At 36.7% G+C, this 20,431-nt stretch overlaps 1 non-coding gene across 1 annotated transcript; it reads left to right on the top strand.

Moving 5' to 3' along the window:
- Positions 1-12,488: 12,488 nt before the first annotated feature.
- Positions 12,489-12,596, top strand: LOC112761490 (small nucleolar RNA R71). Its single transcript, XR_003181884.1, has one exon. It is a non-coding gene; the product is annotated as a small nucleolar RNA R71 (small nucleolar RNA).
- The last annotated feature ends 7,835 nt before the right edge of the window (positions 12,597-20,431 follow it).

The raw sequence follows: 20,431 nt of genomic DNA, 5'->3' as shown, positions 1-20,431 counted from the left end.
AATAGCATAGTTTTGTAAATTCTCCTTAAATTGTACTTAAGAGTGAAAACATGCTTTTTGGGCTCAAAAATTGATAAATTTAATTCACTTTAATTCCATTCGATGCCTTGATATATTTGTTAAGTGATTTTAGGTTTAGAATGCAAAGATTGGATTGAAGGAATGAAGATAAAGCATGTAAAAATGGAGAACTCATGAAGAAATGAAGGAATTGCTAAGCTGTCAATCCTTACCTCTTCGTACTAAAACGATCATAACTTGAGCTACAAATGTCCAAATGAGGCGGTTCTAGTTGCGTTAGAAAGCTAACATCCGAGGCTTCAATGATATGCAATTTGCCATAGTTTCTAGGACGTTTGATGATGCGTACGTGTCATCCCACGTGCACGCGTCGCAGGATCAGCGTGGGCCATTTTAAGCAACTCGTGGCCAGCGATTTCTAGCTCATTTTGGGCCCAATCCAACTCATTTCTGATGCTATTAAACCCAAGGATTGAAGGAGGAATAAACCAAGGATTCATAGTAGATTTTTCATCATGTTTTAGGATAGAATTCTAGAGAGAGAGGCTCTCTCCTCTCTCTAGATTTAGGATTCTTATTTCCATCTCCTTTTTGATATAGATTTTAATCTTGTTTCATTTTAGTTTTTCTTTGCTTTTATTTGTTCTAGTATTTTAGTTTATTTACTTCTCTTGTTAATTTCTTATTTTGCTTTCTTTTATGTTGATGAACCATTGTTGGATCTTGATTTCTTCTAATGCAATTTTATGTTTTCATGTCTTCTTTTATGTCTATCTTCATTGCTATTGTTGATTTCTTGCTTATGTTAGTTATAGGTTTTGTTAATTCTTGCATTTTGTGATGTTTACTTTCATTGCATTCTAGGTGTTTGATGAAATGCTTCCACTAGTTTTTGAGTAGTTTTCTTTACTCTTGGCCTAGGCTAAGGGAATTGAGTGACCTTGAGTCATTGGGTCTCATTCAATTGGTGATTTGAGAACCCTTAGTGGTCAATTTGATAACCATTGATACTAGCCTACTACTAAGTCAATTAGTAGCTAGGTTAGGACTTATGGATTGATGTTGATCAAGCCTATTTGACATACTTCAAGCATAGAAGTAGACTTAATGGGTTGGTCCCTCATAATTGTCAATATATGGTTTATAGACAATGATGGTGATCTCAATTCCTATGTCTTGGCTAAGAGTTATTTTTCTTTCTTTTATTAGTTCTTGTTATTTACTTTCTTGCTTTTATATTTCCTTGCCAATTATAAATCAAACCCCCTTGTTCTTCATAACCAATAATTGAGCACTTCATTGCAATTCCTTGTGAGATGACCTGAGGTTTGAATACTTCGGTTAATTTTCATTAGGGTTTGTACTTGTGACAACCAAAATCTTTAAAATTTGATTTGAGTATTGTTAGTTGGTTGGGTGATGAGGGAAAAATGATTCCACACAAACTCAGCGGCAAGTGTACCGGGTCGCATCAAGTAGTAATTACTCACAAGAGTGAGGTCGAACCCACAGGGATTGATGGATTGAGTAACTTTAGTTTGGTGATAAATTTAGTTAAGCGAATATTTGATGATTTGAGTGAAATTTTATTAACAGATGTAAAATTGCAAGTAAACTAAAAAGCAGAAAGGAAAATTTCAGAATCTTAAATGCAGAAGAAGTAAAATTGCAAAAACTTAAGGTGCAAGAACTTAAAAGAGCAGAAACTTAAATTGCAAGAAAACTAAATAGCTGAAACTTAAAGTGCAAGTAATGTAAATTACTGAATCTAAATTGCTGGAAAATTTAAATTGTATGAATAGTAAAGGGATTTGGGTATTGGGAATCAAAACAGAACTGAAAATGTAAACTGCAGTGAAATAAAGAGTGCTCAGAGGAAGAAATTCAGAAAATAGATTAGTTAGGATTTCAGTGCCAAAATAGAAATTGAAACAGAAGAGTTAAAGCAGAATGAAAATGTAAACCAATTCTAGAATCTTAGAAGAGAAATTAACTATTGCAAAAAATTAACAAAACAGAAAAGGAAATTTAGTCTCAATTGCTCTCAAAACAGAAATGAAGAAATTGCAGAAGAAAGAAACTTAGAAAGCAAACTATGATCAGATCTTCAATTCTTAGACTATGCAAGGAAAAGTAAAGGATGACTTCAGATTGAAGGAATTCAGAAGAATTCTTCAATCCAAATCTCAGATCCAAAACAGAAAGTGACAGGTTGCAGAAGAGAGGAAACGAAAACAGAAAGCAAAACTTCAGATCTGATCTCAATTCTAAAATTCTAAAAATGAAAACTAAGAGAGAGCTCCCCTGAAATTAAATTCCTATCTATATATACACTTTCTATTTCAGGCCTTCAGCACTTGGAGTGGGCTTTTTGGTCTTTCATGAAGTGGATCAAAAATGGCCATTTGTTGCAGCTTCAGGTGAACGTACCGTTATCAAATTGAACGCAGCGTTCTTTCACTGACGCAGGTGCGTCCTGTGCGCGAGCGCATCCCTGGCATTCCTCATTATCGACGCAGGCGCGTACTGTGTGCGAGCGCGCCCTTGAGCAGTGTTCATTAACTGAACACTCCGTTCGCGCCATGAACGCTATGTCTGCATGCGCGCCTTGTGCACTTGCGCGTGTATAGGCAAATATTAATTCTGTGTTCCAGCGTCTTGTACGCGTCTGCATCCATCACCACTTTTATTCCATCGGCGCGGGCGCGGCATGTGCACGTGCGCGTCAATTCCCTTTTTCAAGTTCCCACTCTAAAAGTATCGCAGGCGTTCACTCGAAATGAACGTAGCGTTCATTGTTGGTGAACGCTGATCCTCGATGCACGCGGGCGCGCCATCTGCGCGTGGGCGTGGATCTCCAAACTTGCTTCGTCACGCGGGGGTGGCTAGTACGCGTATGCGCCCTTGTGAACGTAGCGTTCATTGAGTGATCACAGCGTTCTCCTGCACGTTGCTTTTCTCTTTGTTTTTTCTCATTTCTTTATCTGTTATCAATTAAACATGCCATCAAAGTCTCACCAAAATCATAAGATTTTGCATCATCTATAATAATCAACTAAATTGTGCATAAATCTCATGATTTTATACAAAAATCGACAATGTTTAATTGAGTCAAGGAAACATGAAATTCTACTCCAATCACTTACTTATTGTGCAAGAAAGTGCATAAAACCTAATGAAACAAATGAAAAATGCTTGTGAAACTAGCATAAGATGACTTGTCATCATTGGAAACTATACTACCAACGGAATTATTTTGTGTGAAATTCCTAACCATACGAAAATACTCTTTCAATGTGGCTCCGATGTTTTTTAATCCAAAAGGCATTACTACATTACAATAGTTAGCTTTAGGAATAATGAAAGAGGTCTTCTCTTGGTCCAGCTTATACATCGGGATTTAGTTATATCCCGAGTATATGTCCATGATGGACGAATACCGGTAAGTTGAGGTTGATTCAACCAGAGCGTCAATGCTCGGGAGAGGGTATGGGTCCTTGGGACAAGCTTTGTTGAGGTTGGTGTAGTCTACACACATTCTCCACTTTCCATTCTACTTATTTACCAGAACCACGTTAGCCAGCCATAATGGATACTTGACCTCTCTTATGAATCCGTCTTCTAGTAATGCTTGCAGTTATTATTCCACGACTTGTGTCCTTTCGGGTCCGAGTTTTCGACGCTTTTGATGAATAGGTTTGGAACTCGGGTGGACAGTGAGCTTATGAGATATCAGGTCGAGATTTATGTCAGGCATATCGGAGACTTTCCAACCGAAAAGGTCGGAGTTTTTTGTAGGAGGTCAACGAGCTGTACTTTCAGTCCTCCTTCCAAGTTAGCCCCTATATTCATCGTCTTTTTAGGGTGATCTCCGATTTGCACTTCTTCTACCTTTTCTCCCGGTTGTGGGCACGATTTTTTCCGAGTTCAAACACCACCAAATTCGATTGTGTTGACTTCTTTTTCTTATGGACTGCCTTTTAGATTAAGACTTTCATTGTAAAAATTTGCTAAAACTAAATGATTAAAATATAGATGTATATCACTTATAAATAATTATAATTATATTCACATATCATATTTTTATACATGTTTTCACTCGTGGGTGCAATGCACGCATTATTAAGCTTGTTACTAGCTATAGGTGGGAGGGGTGCAAATTAATTAAGTCAAAATCAAAGACCAAAGGCATATGATAAAGCAGTTAAACCAAATCTTGTGGTCTTCCATTTTGATTCCAACAACCCTATTCGTTGTTGAACACTTGGCAGGCATTCACCTACTTCACTGAAAGATCCATCGATCTCAACCCACTCCAACAACCAGTGATAGCAACTTCAATTCAATTCAATTCTCTCTCTTATATATATATAATCAAATAGATATGATGTGTTTTAATATTAATTAAAAGCATGGCTTGTGAGTGTTCTTCAAGAGCGATGGCAGAGAGGTTTTCATGGTACTGCGCAATGCTGGTGACGCTGATGCTCATGCTGAGTTCCTGCGAGCTATTAACCAGCACAAGTATTATTATTGATCATCATCATCAGAATTACAAGAGGGGGTGTGATTAAATATACGTGGTTCGTGAGGGAGAGACGCTGCAAACAATTGGTGAGAAATGTGGAGACCCTTATATTGTTGAAGAGAACCCACATATTCATGACCCTGATGATGTTTTCCCTGGCCTAGTTATCAAGATTAATCCTTTCGCTGCTACTCATCTTAAGGATCATTATTATTGAGCACAAGACAAACAAGTAATAATTAATGTAGTAATTACTGAGACGCATGCTCTCGGTAGTAATTCATGGAGAGTAGTTCACTTTAAGTTTTGTGAATGCCATGAGTTGTCCTAAAACATGCCAGATTATCATACCTAGCTTGTCTTTGACTCGCGCAAATTTTAACATTATTGTATTTTGTTTTCGGTTGTTTTTGTTTTTTCTCATATATCTTCCTTTTAACTGTTTAGCACGTCATGGCGGAACAACACGACAAGATGGTTCATCAATGGGACAGAAATAAGAATTTAATGTTGATACACTTACAAAAATAAAATGTTTTTAACATAGGTTGAATCACATCTATTTTTTTAAATAATTATTTAATGAATTAATATAAAAAATAATTATTTTTATTAATATTATGTAAAATAGTTGGATGCATGTAAACTTAGTTTGGTAAAATTTTTGATTAGGTATTTATAATTTTTAAAAAGATTATGTATTTATACTTGTAACTTTTAAAAGAAAAGAGTACTTTTAAAAGCATTTAAAATAATTTTTTTTTAAATTATTTGTTCTTATCAAAATTTAAAAGTTTAATATAATTTTCGAAAAAACTCTACATTCAAGTCATTTATCTAACCAAATCCAACCAAGTTGTTATAATGTGTTTCTCGTTTCCGCGCTTTTTCTTCTTTTTTGCTGCTGCTACTACCTCTTCTTATTCATCCCATTTTTCCTCATCTTTCTCTTTTGTTATAGTCGTCATTATCACCACACTATCAAGACCACCTCCTCTTCCTCCTCCTTCATTTCTCATTGAATTTACTCTCCTCCTTCCTTTTCTTCCTCCTCCATCATCATCATTATCATTGTTATCATCGTTATTGTCGTTTTTTTCTCATACGTAAATTACATTGTTTCTTTTCCTCCTTCATTCTCTTTTAATTTTTGCACATGTAAGATTTCAATTCAATAAGTATGCATTTAAGTCTAATTGAGAAGCAATACTCTTAAAAGAAGTAAAAACAACAGAAAAAAAAAGAAAGAAGAATAAGAAGAAACAAAAAATGTAGTATTAAAAAGAGATTTTCGTGTTTTTATAACAATATTTTAGTGTCAAAATTAGGAAATTTCGGTGTTTTTTTTGTTTTTGGAAAGAATTCAATCCAATAAATGTGATCCTACATCCATTCAACTAAATAAGATTCTAATATAATACAAACATGTTCATTTAAGTAATTTCAATATTATCTTGTGATCTTTTATTAGTATGCAATTTACTTTTTGCATTCATTCAATTAAATAAGATTGTAATACATGTTCATTCAAGTCTAATATGAGAAGCATTAATTTTAAAAAAAGTAAGAATAACAATTCAAAACAACAATTCCTCCTCCTCTTATTCTTTGTTATCTTGATCATCATGATTACCTAGTAAGATTAGAATATCAAATTAGAATATTCCTTCTCATTATCTTTAGTTAGTAAGTAGGAGAAGAAAAGAAACTCTCATTAAAGCATAATAAGATATTAAGAAGATATTTATGTGTTTGTAACAAAATTTTGGTGTCGAAATTAAGAAGTTTTTGTATTTTTATAGCAATATTTTGGTGTCAAAATTAAAAATTTCGGTATTTTTTATTTTTGGCCAGAATTTAATCCAATAAGTGTGAACCTACATCCATTCAACTAAATAAAATTACAATATAATATAAACATGTTCATTCAAGTAATTTCAGTACTATCTTGTGATCTTTTAGTTGCAATTTACTATTTACATTTATTAAATTAAATAAGATTATAATACATGTTTATTCAAGTCTAATATGAGAAGCAATACTCCTAAAAAAAGTAAGAATAACAATTTAGAATTCTTCCTCCTCCTTCTCTTTAGCTGTGTTTTTGTATAATTAAATTTCGGTGTCAAAATTAAAAAATTTCAGTGTTATTGTTAAGAAATTTCGATATTATTTTCTAATAAGTTCTGTATTTATAATTCAAAACTCCTCATCCTCTTCTTCTTCATTATCATAATCATCTTCTTCTTCTTTTCTTGTCTCTCCTAATTTTTTTGTTTTACCTTCTAGTGCACGAAATTGTGATCATCAACAATGGCGCCAAAGACTTGGAGCTCTCAAACATGAATCACACTTTGTCACAATTCCGCATAACTAACCAGCAAGTGCACTGGGTCGTCCAAGTAATACCTTACGTGAGTAAGGGTCAATCCCACGGAGATTGTCGGCTTGAAGCAAGCTATGGTCATCTTGTAAATCTCAGTCAGGCAGATTCAAATGGTTATGGAGAATTGATAATTAAAAGATAAACATAAAATAAAGATAGAGATAAAGATAGAGATACTTATGTAATTCATTGGTAGGAATTTCAGATAAGCGTATGAAGATGCTTTGTTCCTCTTGAACCTCTGCTTTCCTATTGCCTTCATCCAATCATTCATACTCCCTTCCGTGGCAAGCTTTATGTTGGGCATCACCGTTGCCAATGGCTACTTCCCGTCCTCTCAGTGAAAATGTTCCAAATGCGCTGTCACCGCACGGCTAATCATCTGTCGGTTCTCGATCATGTTGGAATAGGATCCATTGATCCTTTTGCGTCTGTCACACGCACAACAATCGCGAGTTTGAAGCTCGTCACAGTCATCCCTTCCCAGATCCTACTCGGAATACCACAGACAAGGTTTAAACTTTCCGGATCTCAAGAATGACCGCCAATAATTCTAGCCTATACCACGAAGGTTCCAATCTTAGATTAGAAACCTAAGAGATACGCATTCAAGCCATTGCTAGTAGAACAGAGGTGGTTGTCAGGCACATGTTCATAGGTGAGAATGATGATGAGTGTCACGGCTCATCACATTCATCAAGTTGAAGAACGAATGAATATCTTAGAGAAGAAGTAGGCGTGAATTGAATAGAAGAACAATAGTAATTGTATTAATTCATGAAGAACAACAAAGCTCCACACCTTAATCTATGGTGTGTAGAAACTCCACCGTTAAAAATACATAAGAACAAAAGGGTTTAGGCATGGCCGTGAGGCCAGCCCCCAAACGTGAAAAGGTCTATATGAAAAGTGTATGTAAATACAATAGCAAAAGGTCCTATTTATAGAAAACTAGTAGCCTAGGGTTACAGAAATAGGTAATTAATGCAGAAATCTTCTTTTGGGCCCACTTGGTGTGTGTTTGGGCTGAGCATTGAAGCTTCCATGTGTAGAGACTTTTCTTGGAGTTAAACGCCAGCTTTTGTGCCAGTTTGGGCGTTTAACTCCAGCTTTTATGCCAGTTCTGGCGTTTTGACGCCAGAATTTCTATGCTGACTTGGAACGCCGATTTGGGCCATCAAATCTTGGGAAAAGTATGGACTATTATATATTGCTGGAAAGCCCAGGATGTCTACTTTCCAAAGAAATTGAGAGCGCGCCAATTGGACTTTTGTAGCTCCAGAAAAGCCACTTCGAGTGCAGGGAGGTCAGAATCCAACAGCATCTGCAGTCCTTTTTCAGCCTCTAAATCAGATTTTTGCTCAGGTCCCTCAATTTCAGCCAGAAAAGACCTGAAATCACAAAAAAAACACACAAACCCATAGTAAAGTCTAGAAATGTGATTTTTATTTAAAAACTAATAAAAATATAATAAAAATAACTAAAATATACTAAAAACATACTAAAAACAATGCCAAAAAGCATATAAATTATCCGCTCATCACAACACCAAACTTAAATTGTTGCTTGTCCTCGAGCAACTAAAAATCAAATAGGATAAAAAGAAGAGAATATACAATGAATTCTAAAAAAATCTACGAAGATCAGTATTAATTAGATGAGCGGGGCTTTTAGCTTTTTGCTTCTGAACAGTTTTGGCATCTCACTTTATCCTTTGAAGTTCAGAATGATTGGCTTCTATAGGAACTCAGAATCTAGATAGTGTTATTGATTCTCCTAGTTAAGTATGTTGATTCTTGAACACAGCTTGTTTTCCAGTATTACCACCGGATACATAAATGCCACAGACACATAACTGGGTGAACCTTTTCAGATTGTGACTCAGCTTTGCTAGAGTCCCCAATTAGAGGTGTCCAGAGCTCTTAAGCACACTCTTTTTTGCTTTGGACCACGACTTTAACCGCTCAGTCTCAAGTTTTCACTTGACACCTTCACGCCACAAGCACATGGTTAGGGACAGCTTGGTTTAGCCGCTTAGGCTAGGATTTTATTCCTGTGGGCCCTCCTATCCACTGATGCTCAAAGCCTTATATCCTTTTTATTTTACCCTTGCCTTTTGGTTTAAAGGGCTATTGGCTTTTTCTGCTTGCTTTTTCTTTTTCTTTCTTTCTCTTTTTTTTTTTGCATATATATTTTTTTTTCTGCAAGCTTTTCACTGCTTTTTCTTGCTTCAAGAATCAATTTTATGATTTTTCAGATTATCAAATAACATTTCTCCTTTTCCATCATTCTTTCATGAGCCAGCAATTTTAACATTCATAAACAAAAAATTCAAAAATATGCACTGTTCAAGCATTCATTCAGAAAAACAAAAGTATTGCCACCACATCAAAATAACTAAACTGTTTTAAAATTCGAAATTCATGCACTTCTTTTTCTTTTTCAATTAAAAACATTTTTCATTTAAGAAAGGTGATGGATTCATTTTCATAGCTTTAAGGCATGGACACTTAGATACTAGTGATCATGTAATAAAGACACAAACATAAATAAACATAAAGCATAAAAATTCGAAAAATAGAAAATAAAAAAACAAGGGAATTAAAGAACGGGTCCACCTTAGTGATGGCGGCTTGTTCTTCCTCTTGAAGAACTTATGGAGTGCTTGAGCTCCTCAATATCTCTTCCTTGCCTTTGTTGCTCCTCTCTCATAACTCTTTGGTCTTCTCTAATTTCATGGAAGAGGATAGAATGTTCTTGGTGCTCCACCCTTAGTTGTCCCATGTTGGAACTTAATTCTCCTAGGGAGGTGTTGATTTGCTCCCAATAGTTTTGTGGAGGAAAATGCATCCCTTGAGGCATCTCAGGGATTTCATGATGAGGAATTTCCTCATGCTCTTGTTGAGGTCCATGAGTGGGCTCTCTTGTTTGCTCCATCCCTTTCTTAGTGATGGACTTGTCTTCTTCAATGAGGAGTCTTGGCCACAACTTCATAGAAGTGGTCTTGATGGACCTTTGAGATGAATCTCTCCATCTTCCATGACTCGAAGGTGGAAGCAATTGCCTTTCCTTTCCTCTTTCTAGAGGTTTCTCCGGCCTTAGGTGCCGTAACTGGTTATGGAAAAACAAAAAAGCTGAGCTTTTCCACACCAAACTTAAAAGGTTTGCTCGTCCTCGAGCAAAAGAATAAAGAAAGGAGGAGAAGGTGTGTGAATTGTTCGGCCAGAGGGGGTTTTAGGTGGTTATGATGTGGAAAAGGAAGGAGTGATGGTTTGAAGTTGAGTGGGTGGGTGTAGATGGGTTGTATGATGGTTTTGGAGGAGTAATGGAGGTGATTGGTGGAGGTTATTTGGGGAAGAGTATTATGAAAAGGTGTGAAAAAGTGAGAGAGAGTGAGTTGAGGTTGGTGGGGATCCTGTGGGGTCCACAGATCCTGAGGTGTCAAGGATTTCTGATCCCTGCACCAATTAGGCTTGCAAAATGCCCCCTTGCTGCTAATCCTGGCGTTAAACACCAGGTTGCTGCCCATTTCTGGCATTTAACGCCAGCTTCTTGCCCTTTTCTAGCGTTAAACGCCAGTCTGGTGCCCATTTCTGGCGTTAAACGCCCAGAATGGTGCCAGACAGGGCGTTTAACGCCCATTCTACTGCCCTTACTGGCGTTTAAATGCCAGTAGCCTTCTCCTCCAGGGTGTGTTGTTTTTCATTCTATTTTTCAGTTTGTTTTTACTTTTTCAATTGTTTTTGTGACTTCACATGATCATCAACCTACAGAAAATATAAAATAACAATGGAAAATAGAAATTTAACATAGATAAGTAAAATTGGGTTGCCTCCCAACAAGCGCTTCTTTAATGTCAGTAGCTTGACAGTGGGCTCTCATGGAGCCTCACAGATACTCAGAGCATGATGATGGCCTCTTAACACCAAACTTAGAGTTTGGTTATGGCCTCCCAACACCAAACTTAGAGTTTGAATGTGGGGGTTTTGTTTGACTCTGTATTGAGAGAAGCTTTTCATGCTTCTTCTCCATGGTTACAGATGGAGATCCTTGAGCCTTAAATACAAGGGAGTCCTCATTCACTTGAAGGACCAATTCTCCTCTGTCAACATCAATCACAGCTTTTGCTGTGGCTAGGAAGGGTCTGCCAAGGATGATGGATTCATCCATACACTTCCCAATCTCTAGGATTATGAAATCAGCAAGGATGTAATAGTTTTCAACCTTTACCAAGACATCCTCTACAAGTCCATAAGCCTGTTTCCTTGAATTGTCTGCCATCTCTAGTGAGATTCTTGCAGCTTGTACCTCAAGGATTCCTAGTTTCTCCATTACAGAGAGAGGCATGAGGTTTATGCATGACCCTAGGTCACACAGAGCCTTTTCAAAGGTCATGGTGCCTATGGTACAAGGTATTGAGAACTTTCCAGTATCTTGTCTCTTCAGAAGTAATTTCTGCCTAGTCAAGTCATCCAGTTCTTTGGTGAGCAAGGGGGGTTCATCCTCCCAAGTCTCATTACCAAATAGCTTGGCATTTAGCTTCATGATTGCTCCAAGGTACTTAGCAACTTGCTCTTTAATAACATCTTCATCCTCTTCAGAGGAAGAATACTCATCAGAGCTCATGAATGGCAAAAGTAAATTTAATGGAATCTCAATGGTCTCTGTATGAGCCTCAGATTCCCATGGTTCCTCATCGGGGAACTCCATGGAGGCCAGTAGACGTCCATTGAGGTCTTCCTCAGTGGAGATCACTACCTCTTCCTCCTCTCCAGGTTTGGCCGTGTGGTTTATGGTGATGGCCTTGCACTCTCCTTTTGGATTCTCTTCTCTATTGCTTGGGAGAGTACTAGGAGGGAGTTCAGTAACTTTCTTACTCAGCTGACCCACTTGTGCCTCCAAATTTCCAATGGAGGACCTTGTTTCAGTCATAAAACTTTGAGTGGTTTTGATTAGATCAGAGACTATGGTTGCTAAGTCAGAGTGACTTTGCTTAGAATTCTCTGTCTGTTGCTGAGAAGATGATGAAAAAGGCTTGCTATTGCTAAACCTATTTCTTCCACCATTATTGTTGTTAAAGCCTTGTTGCGGCCTCTGTTGATCCTTCCATGAGAGGTTTGGATGATTTCTCCATGAAGGATTATAGGTGTTTCCATAGGATTCTCCCATGTAATTCACCTCTTCTATTGCTGGGTTCTCAGGATCATAAGCTTCTTCTTCAGATGAAGCTTCTTTGGTACTGACTGTGGCTGCTTGCATTCCAGACAGACTCTGAGAAATCATATTGACTTGTTGAGTCAATATTTTGTTCTGAGCCAATATGGCATTCAGAGTATCAATCTCAAGAACTCTTTTCTTCTGACTTGTCCCATTATTCACAGGATTTCTTTCAGAGGTGTACATGAATTGGTTATTTGCAACCATTTCAACGAGTTCCTGAGCTTCTGCAGGCGTCTTCTTCAGATAAAGAGATCCTCCAGCAGAGTTGTCCAATGACATCTTGGACAGTTCAGACAGACCATCATAAAAGATACCTATGATGCTCCATTCTGAAAGCATGTCAGAAGGACACCTTCTGATCAATTGCTTGTATCTTTCCCAAGCTTCATAGAGGAATTCACCTTCCTTCTGTCTGAAGGTTTGGACTTCCACTCTAAGCTTACTCAATTTTTGAGGTGGAAAAAACTTTGCCAATAAGGCATTGACTAGCTTTTCCCAAGAGTTCAGGCTCTCTTTAGGTTGTGAATCTAACCATGCTCTAGCTCTGTCTCTTACAGCAAAGGGAAAAAGCATAAGTCTATAGACCTCGGGATCAACCCCATTGGTCTTGACAGTGCCACAGATTTGCAAGAATTCAGCTAAGAACTAATGAGGATCTTCCAATGGAAGTCCATGAAACTTGCAATTCTGTTGCATTAGAGAAACTAATTGAGGCTTAAGCTCAAAGTTGTTTGCTCCAATGGCAGGGATTGAGATGCTTCTCCCATAGAAGTCGGGAGTAGGTGCAGTAAAGTCACCAAGCACCTTCATTGCATTGTTGGCATTGTTGTTATTTTCGGCTGCCATGTCTTCTTCTCGTTTGAAAAGTTCTGTTAGGTCCTCTATAGAGAGTTGTACTTTAGCTTCTTTTAGCTTTCTCTTCAAGGTCCTTTTAGGTTCAGGATCAGCTTCAACAAGAATGCCCTTGTCCTTGCTCCTGCTCATATGAAAAGAGAGGAGAAGAAAATATGGAATCCTCTATGTCACAGTATAGAGATTCCTTGAGGTGTCAGAGGAAAATAAAAATAGAAGGATGAGGTAGAGAAGAGAGAATTCAAACTTATCAAGAGGGATAGAGTTCGAATTGCTGATAATGGAGAAGTGTTAGTCCTTTAAATAGAAGGATTTGGGAAGAGGGGAAGAATTTTCGAAATTAAAGTAAAAGATTTTGAAATAATTAAAAGAAATTTTGAAATTTTGGTAAATGATTTTCGAAAACTAAGATTGGGAAAGAAATTAAGTGATTTTTGAAAAAGATTTTGAAATTAGAAATAAAAAAGATATGATAGAAAATTAAGTTTGAACAAGATGTGATTGAAAAGATATGATTGAGAAGATATGATTAATCAAATTAAAAAGAGAAATTTTTAAAATTAAAGTTAATTACTTAACCAACAAGAAATTAAAAGATATAATTCTAGAATAAAACTTGATCCTTTCTTAATAGGCAAGTAACAACTTGAAAATTTTGAATTAAATTATTAATTGTAGAAAGGATTTTCGAAAATAATAATAAATAAAAAAACGGAAAGAAATTGATTTTGAAAAGATATGATTGAAAAGATATGATTTGAAAAAGATTTGAATTAAAAACAAAATCTTCCCTCTATTGTCCTTCTGGCGTTAAACGCCCAGAATGGCATCCATTTTAGTGTTTAACGCCCAAAAAGAAACTTTTTGGGCCTGGCTGGTGTTTAAACGCAAGTTTTCCTTCTTCACTGAGCGTTTTGATCGCCCAACTTTTTCAGTGTAATTCCTCTGCTGTATGTTCTTAATCTTCAATTCTCTGTGTTATTGACTTGAAAATTTTTTTTTTGAATTTTTGAATGATGAGAAACAATCAAAATGCAACTATGATCAAATAAACAATGCATGCAAGACATCAAACTTAGAAGTTTGTATACTAAGGACTATAATAATTGGAAAATGCATATGAGAAACAACAAAAGACACAAAACAAGAGAAATTAAAGATCAGAACAATGAAATCATCAAGAACAACTTGAAGATCATGAGGAACAACATGCATGAATTTTTTCGAAATTTTTTTAGAAATATTAAAAAGGATGCAATTGACACCAAACTTAAAATTTGACACTAGACTCAAACAGGAAACACAAAATTTTTGGTTTTTATGATTTTATTAATTTTTTTTGGTTTTTTTTTTCAAAATTATTTTGGGAAGAACGAAAAAGAAGAAATTTTTTTTGTATTTTTCAAAAATAAGAAATAAAAAGCTTAAAATTAAAATAAAATTACCTAATCTGAGCAACAAGATGAACCGTCAGTTGTCCAAACTCGAACAATCCCCGACAACGGCGCCAAAAACTTGGTGCACGAAATTGTGATCATCAACAATGGCGCCAAAGACTTGGAGCTCTCAAACGTGAATCACACTTTGTCACAATTCCGCACAACTAACTAACAAGTGCACTGGGTCGTCCAAGTAATACCTTACGTGAGTAAGGGTCAATCCCACGGAGATTGTCGGCTTGAAGCAAGCTATGGTCATCTTGAAAATCTCAGTCAGGCAGATTCAAACGGTTATGGAGAATTGATAATTAAAAGATAAACATAAAATAAAGATAGAGATAAAGATAGAGATACTTATGTAATTCATTGGTAGGAATTTTAGATAAGCGTATGAAGATGCTTTGTTCCTCTTGAACCTCTGCTTTCCTATTGCCTTCATCCAATCATTCATACTCCCTTCCATGGCAAGCTTTATGTTGGGCATCACCGTTGTCAATGGCTACTTCACGTCCTCTCAATGAAAATGTTTCAAATGCGCTGTCACCGCACGGCTAATCATCTGTCGGTTCTCGATCATGTTGGAATAGGATCCATTGATCCTTTTGCGTCTGTCACACGCACAACAATCGCGAGTTTGAAGCTCGTCACAGTCATCCCTTCCCAGATCCTACTCAGAATACCATAGACAAGGTTTAGACTTTCCGGATCTCAAGAATGACCGCCAATAATTCTAGCCTATACCACGAAGGTTCCAATCTTAGATTAGAAACCCAAGAGATACGCATTCAAGCCATTGCTAGTAGAACAGAGGTGGTTGTCAGGCAAATGTTCATAGGTGAGAATGATGATGAGTGTCACGGCTCATCACATTCATCAAGTTGAAGAACGAATGAATATCTTAGAGAAGAAGTAGGCGTGAATTGAATAGAAGAACAATAGTAATTGTATTAATTCATGAAGAACAGCAAAGCTCCACACCTTAATCTATGGTGTGTAGAAACTCCACCATTGAAAATACATAAGAACAAAAGGGTTTAGGCATGGCCGTGAGGCCAGCCTCCAAACGTGAAAAGGTCTATATGAAAAGCGTATGTAAATACAATAGCAAAAGGTCCTATTTATAGAAAACTAGTAGCCTAGGGTTACAGAAATAGGTAATTAATGCAGAAATCTTCTTTTGGGCCCACTTGGTGTGTGTTTGGGCTGAGCATTGAAGCTTCCATATGTAGAGACTTTTCTTGGAGTTAAACGCTAGCTTTTGTGCCAGTTTGGGCGTTTAACTCCAACTTTTATGCCAGTTCTGGCGTTTTGACGCCAGAATTTCTATGCTGACTTGGAACGCCGGTTTGGGCCATCAAATCTTGGGAAAAGTATAAACTATTATATATTTCTGGAAAGCTCAGGATGTATACTTTCCAACGCAATTGAGAGCGCACCAATTGGACTTTTGTAGCTCCAGAAAAGCCACTTCGAGTGCAGGGAGGTCAGAATCCAACAGCATCTGCAGTTCTTTTTCAGCCTCTGAATCAGATTTTTGCTCAGGTCCCTCAATTTCAGCCAGAAAATACATGAAATCACAAAAAATACACAAACCCATAGTAAAGTCCAGAAATGTGATTTTTATTTAAAAACTAACTAAAATATACTAAAAACATACTAAAAACAATGCCAAAAAGCGTATAAATTATCCGCTCATCACCTTCTTAACAAAAATAAAAATTAAAAAAGAGAAGAAAAAATCAAACAAAAAAAAAGTCATAGATAATGCTTCAAAAAGTCACCAGAAAGATGAAGAGGAAAAGAAAAAAAAACACAGTAATTACATGCAGAGAAGAAGAATGATTGCAAAGAAGAAGGATCGTGGTGCACGAAATTGTGATTACACTTTTCACAACTCCGCACAACTAACCAGCAAGTGCACTGGGTCGTCCAGGTAATAACTTACGTGAGTAAGGGTCGATCCCACGGAGATTGTCGGCTTGAAGCAAGCTATGGTTATTTTGTAAATCTTAGTCAGGAGATTAATGATAATAGTGGTTATATTATCACAGATCCTACTCGAAATATCACAGACAAAGTTTAGACCTTCTGGATCCCAGGAATGCTGCCATTAATTCTAGCCTATACCACGAAGGTTCTAACCTCCGGACTCGGTCCGTGGATTAGAAACCCAAGAGATACGCACTCAAGTTGTCACCCAATGACTACGTTGAGCTCAGATAGAACAGAGTGGTTGTCAGGTATGCGTTCATAGGGTTGAGGATAATGATGAGTGTCACGGATCGTCATATTCTCCATATTGAAGTACGAGTGAGTATCTTAGAATAGAATCAAGCGTAATTGAATAGATAACAGTAATAATTGCATTAATCCATTGAAACAGAGCAGAGCTCCTCACCCCCACCTATGGGGTTTAGAGACTCATGTCGTCAGAGGTACAATATGAAATGTAAAAATGTCATAAAGTGCAAAATGAATCTCTAAAAGTAGTTTTTATACTAGACTAGTAACCTAGGGTTATAGAAAATGAGTAACTAAGTGTAAATAGTGCAGAAATCCACTTCCGGGACCCACTTGGTATGTGCTTGGGATGAGCATTGAAGCTTTTTCGTGCTTAGGCTATTCCTAGAGTTAAACGCCAGCTTTGGTGCCAGTTTGGGCGTTTTACGCCAGAATTTTTAGGCTGACTTTGAACACCAATTTGGGCCATCAAATCTCGAGCAAAGTATGAACTATTATATATTTCTGGAAAGCCCAGGATGTCTACTTTCCAACTCAATTAAGAGCGTGCCAATTGAGCTTCTGTAGCTCCAAAAATTCCAGTTCGATTGCAGGGAGGTCAGAATCCAACAGCATCTGCAGTCCTTTTTCAGCCTCTGAATCAGATTTTTGCTCAGGTCCCTCAATTTCAGTCAGAAAATACCTGAAATCATAGAAAAATACACAAACTCATAGTAAAGTCCAGAAATGTGATTTTTGAATAAAAACTAATAAAAATATAATAAAAAGTAACTAAAATATACCAAAAATTATGTAAAAATAATGCCAAAAAGGGTATAAATTATCCGCTCATCACAACACCAAACTTAAATTGTTGCTTGTCCCTAAGCAAATAAAAACAAAATATGATAAAAAGAAGAGAATATACAATAAATTTCAAATATCAATGAAGCTCAGTTCCAATTAGATGAGCGGGACTTGTAACATTTTTGCTTCTGAACAGTTTTGGCATCTCACTTTATCCTTTGAAGTTCAGAATGATTGGCATCTATAGGAACTCAGAATTCAGATAGTGTTATTGATTCTCCTAGTTCAGTATGTTGATTCTTGAACACAGTTACTTTGTGAGTCTTGGCCGTGACCCTAAGCACTTTGTTTTCCAGTATTACCACCGGATACATAAATGCCACAGACACATAACTGGGTGAACCTTTTCAGATTGTGACTCAGCTTTGCTAGAGTCCCCAATTAGAGGTGCCCAGAGCTCTTAAGCACACTATTTTTTATTTAGACCACGACTTTAATCACTCAGTCTCAAGCTCTTCACTTGGACCTTCATGCCACAAGCACATGGTTAGGGACAGCTTGGTTTAGCCGCTTAGGCCAGAATTTTATTCATGTGGGCCCTCCTATCCGTTAATGCTCAAAGCCTTGGATCCTTTTTACCCTTGCCTTTTGGTTTAAAGGGTTATTGGCTTTTTCTGCTTGCTTTTTCTTTTTCTTTCTTTTTCTTTTATTTTTCGCCAATTTTTTTTTTTGCAAGCTTTGTATTCACTGCTTTTTCTTGCTTCAAGAATCAATTTTATGATTTTTCAGATTATCAATAACATTTCTCATTTTTTATTATTCTTTCAAGAGCCAACAGTTTTAACATTCATAAACAACAATATAAAAAATATGCACTGTTCAAGCATTCATCCAGAAAACAAAAAAGTATTGCCACCACATCAAAATAATTAGATTATTTTCAAGATATAATTCGAAATTCATGAACTTCTTATTCTTTTGCAAACAAAAACATTTTTCTTTTAAGAAATGTGAGGGATTTATGGGATTATTCATAGCTTTAAGACATATACTCTAAATTTTATTGATTATGGAATAGAAATAAGACATGAAATAAGCATAAAAGCAGACAAATAATAATAAAAGAAAGGAAATTAAAGACATAAAAATAAATTACTCTAATACTAATGCTCATATAACTCTTAAAATGGATCTCTAATAACAAAAGTTATCACTGTGTTAGGACTCAACAACCTGCATTGGGAGAGGCAAGTGCTCCTTCAATTTGTAGGACACCTGGCTCTTCATGGGACAGCTTCTGGCGCTTTAGTTCCTGTAGCTCACGCCCTTACTTCTCTTGTTTTCTGAGCGGTTTGCAGAGCATGTTGTTCTGATTCTGCTGCTCTTCTTTGAGTTGATCCATAGACTCTTGCAACTTGTTGACAAATGCTTCTAAGCGGGCCCAATAGTCAAATTGAGGAATTTCTGGGAGGAGCTCATGCGCCCTCCTTTTGATGAGGTTGTCTTGAACTTGAGGTCCATCCATCACCCTTTTAGTGATTGAGTGTTCGACTGGGATATACTCATCAACAGCTATTTGTACTCCCGCATCTTTACATAACAGACTGATCAAGCTTGGGTAGGCCAGTTTGGCTTCAGTGGATTCCTTGTTTGCAATTGTGTAAATTTCACAAGGAATTAATTGATGGACCTCTACTTCTTTTCCCAGTATAATACAGTGGATCATCACTGCTCTTTTGACAGTGACTTCAGAGCGGTTACTGGTGGAAAGTATGGATTGCCCAATTAAATCCAGCCAGCCCCTAGCAACTGGCTTGAGGTCTCCTCTCTTCAGTTGGTTTGGGATACCTTTTGAATTGGTTATCCACTTGGTTCCAGGGAGGCATATGTCCTCTAAAACTTGATCCAACTTTTTATCTTTAGCCATTCTCCTGTTAAAGAATTCTGGATCATCCCGCAGTTGAGGAAGTTTGAGGACTTCTCTCACTTTGTCAAGATGGAAGTAGATAATCCTCCTTCTGACCATGGTTTGAAAAGTGTAGAAGGCAGTTCCCTCCATTCTTTGCTTATCTGTTAGCCACAGATTTGCATATAATTCCTAGACCATGTTTCTTCCCACATTCATCTCAGGATTAGCTAGGATTTCCCAGCCTCTGTTTTGAATCTGCTCTTGGATCTCCGGATATTCGTCTTCTTTCAGATAGAACTTGACTTCCGGGATCACTGATCTTCTGCACACTATTTTGAAGTAATGATCTGCATGTTCTTTGGTGCAGAACCTCTCATGCATCCATTGTGGTTTTAGATTATTTTCTTTCTTGCCTCTTGGAGTGGTTTGTTTTCCTTTAGGGGCCATGATCTTGGTCAGTGATCACGGAAAATCACACCAAACTTAGAGGTTTGCTTGTCCTCAAGCAAAAGCACAGAAAGAAGATGAGTAGATGGAGAGAATGATTCAAATGATGGAGGAGGGATGATGGCCGAATGTATAAATAGAGGGGAGGGAGGGTATAGTTTCAAAAATTTAAAAAGAAAAAGATATGATTGAAAGATATGATTAATAAAAGGTAAACATGATATGCGAAAGAGAAGATTGTTTTCAAAATTTAAGAGATATGAAGAAGATATGAGGGAGTTAAATCTGAATTTTTGTTTATGTATCTAAAAAATAAAAGATAATATGAATGAATTGAAAAGATTTGAAAAGAAATTGGGAAGTTGAATGAGTTTTTGAAAAAGATTTGAAAGGAATTTAAAGGAGAATTAAAAGGAATTTATAAGATTATGAATTTTTGTTAATGGAAGTTAGAAATTGAATGTTTGTAATGTTTAGATGCAGAAAATTTTGAATTAAAACAAGAAAATTCGAAAAAATTTTGATTGAAAACGAAATTACCTCTCCCCGTCTGTTCTGGCGTTAAATGCCCAGAATGATATCCATTCTGGCGTTTAACGCCC

The sequence above is a fragment of the Arachis hypogaea genome, chromosome 16 (genome assembly GCF_003086295.3).
Source record: "Arachis hypogaea cultivar Tifrunner chromosome 16, arahy.Tifrunner.gnm2.J5K5, whole genome shotgun sequence".
NCBI lineage: Eukaryota > Viridiplantae > Streptophyta > Magnoliopsida > Fabales > Fabaceae > Arachis > Arachis hypogaea.
The sequence above is the reverse complement of the archived record's forward strand: the minus strand, read 5'-3'. Positions and strand labels throughout refer to the sequence as shown.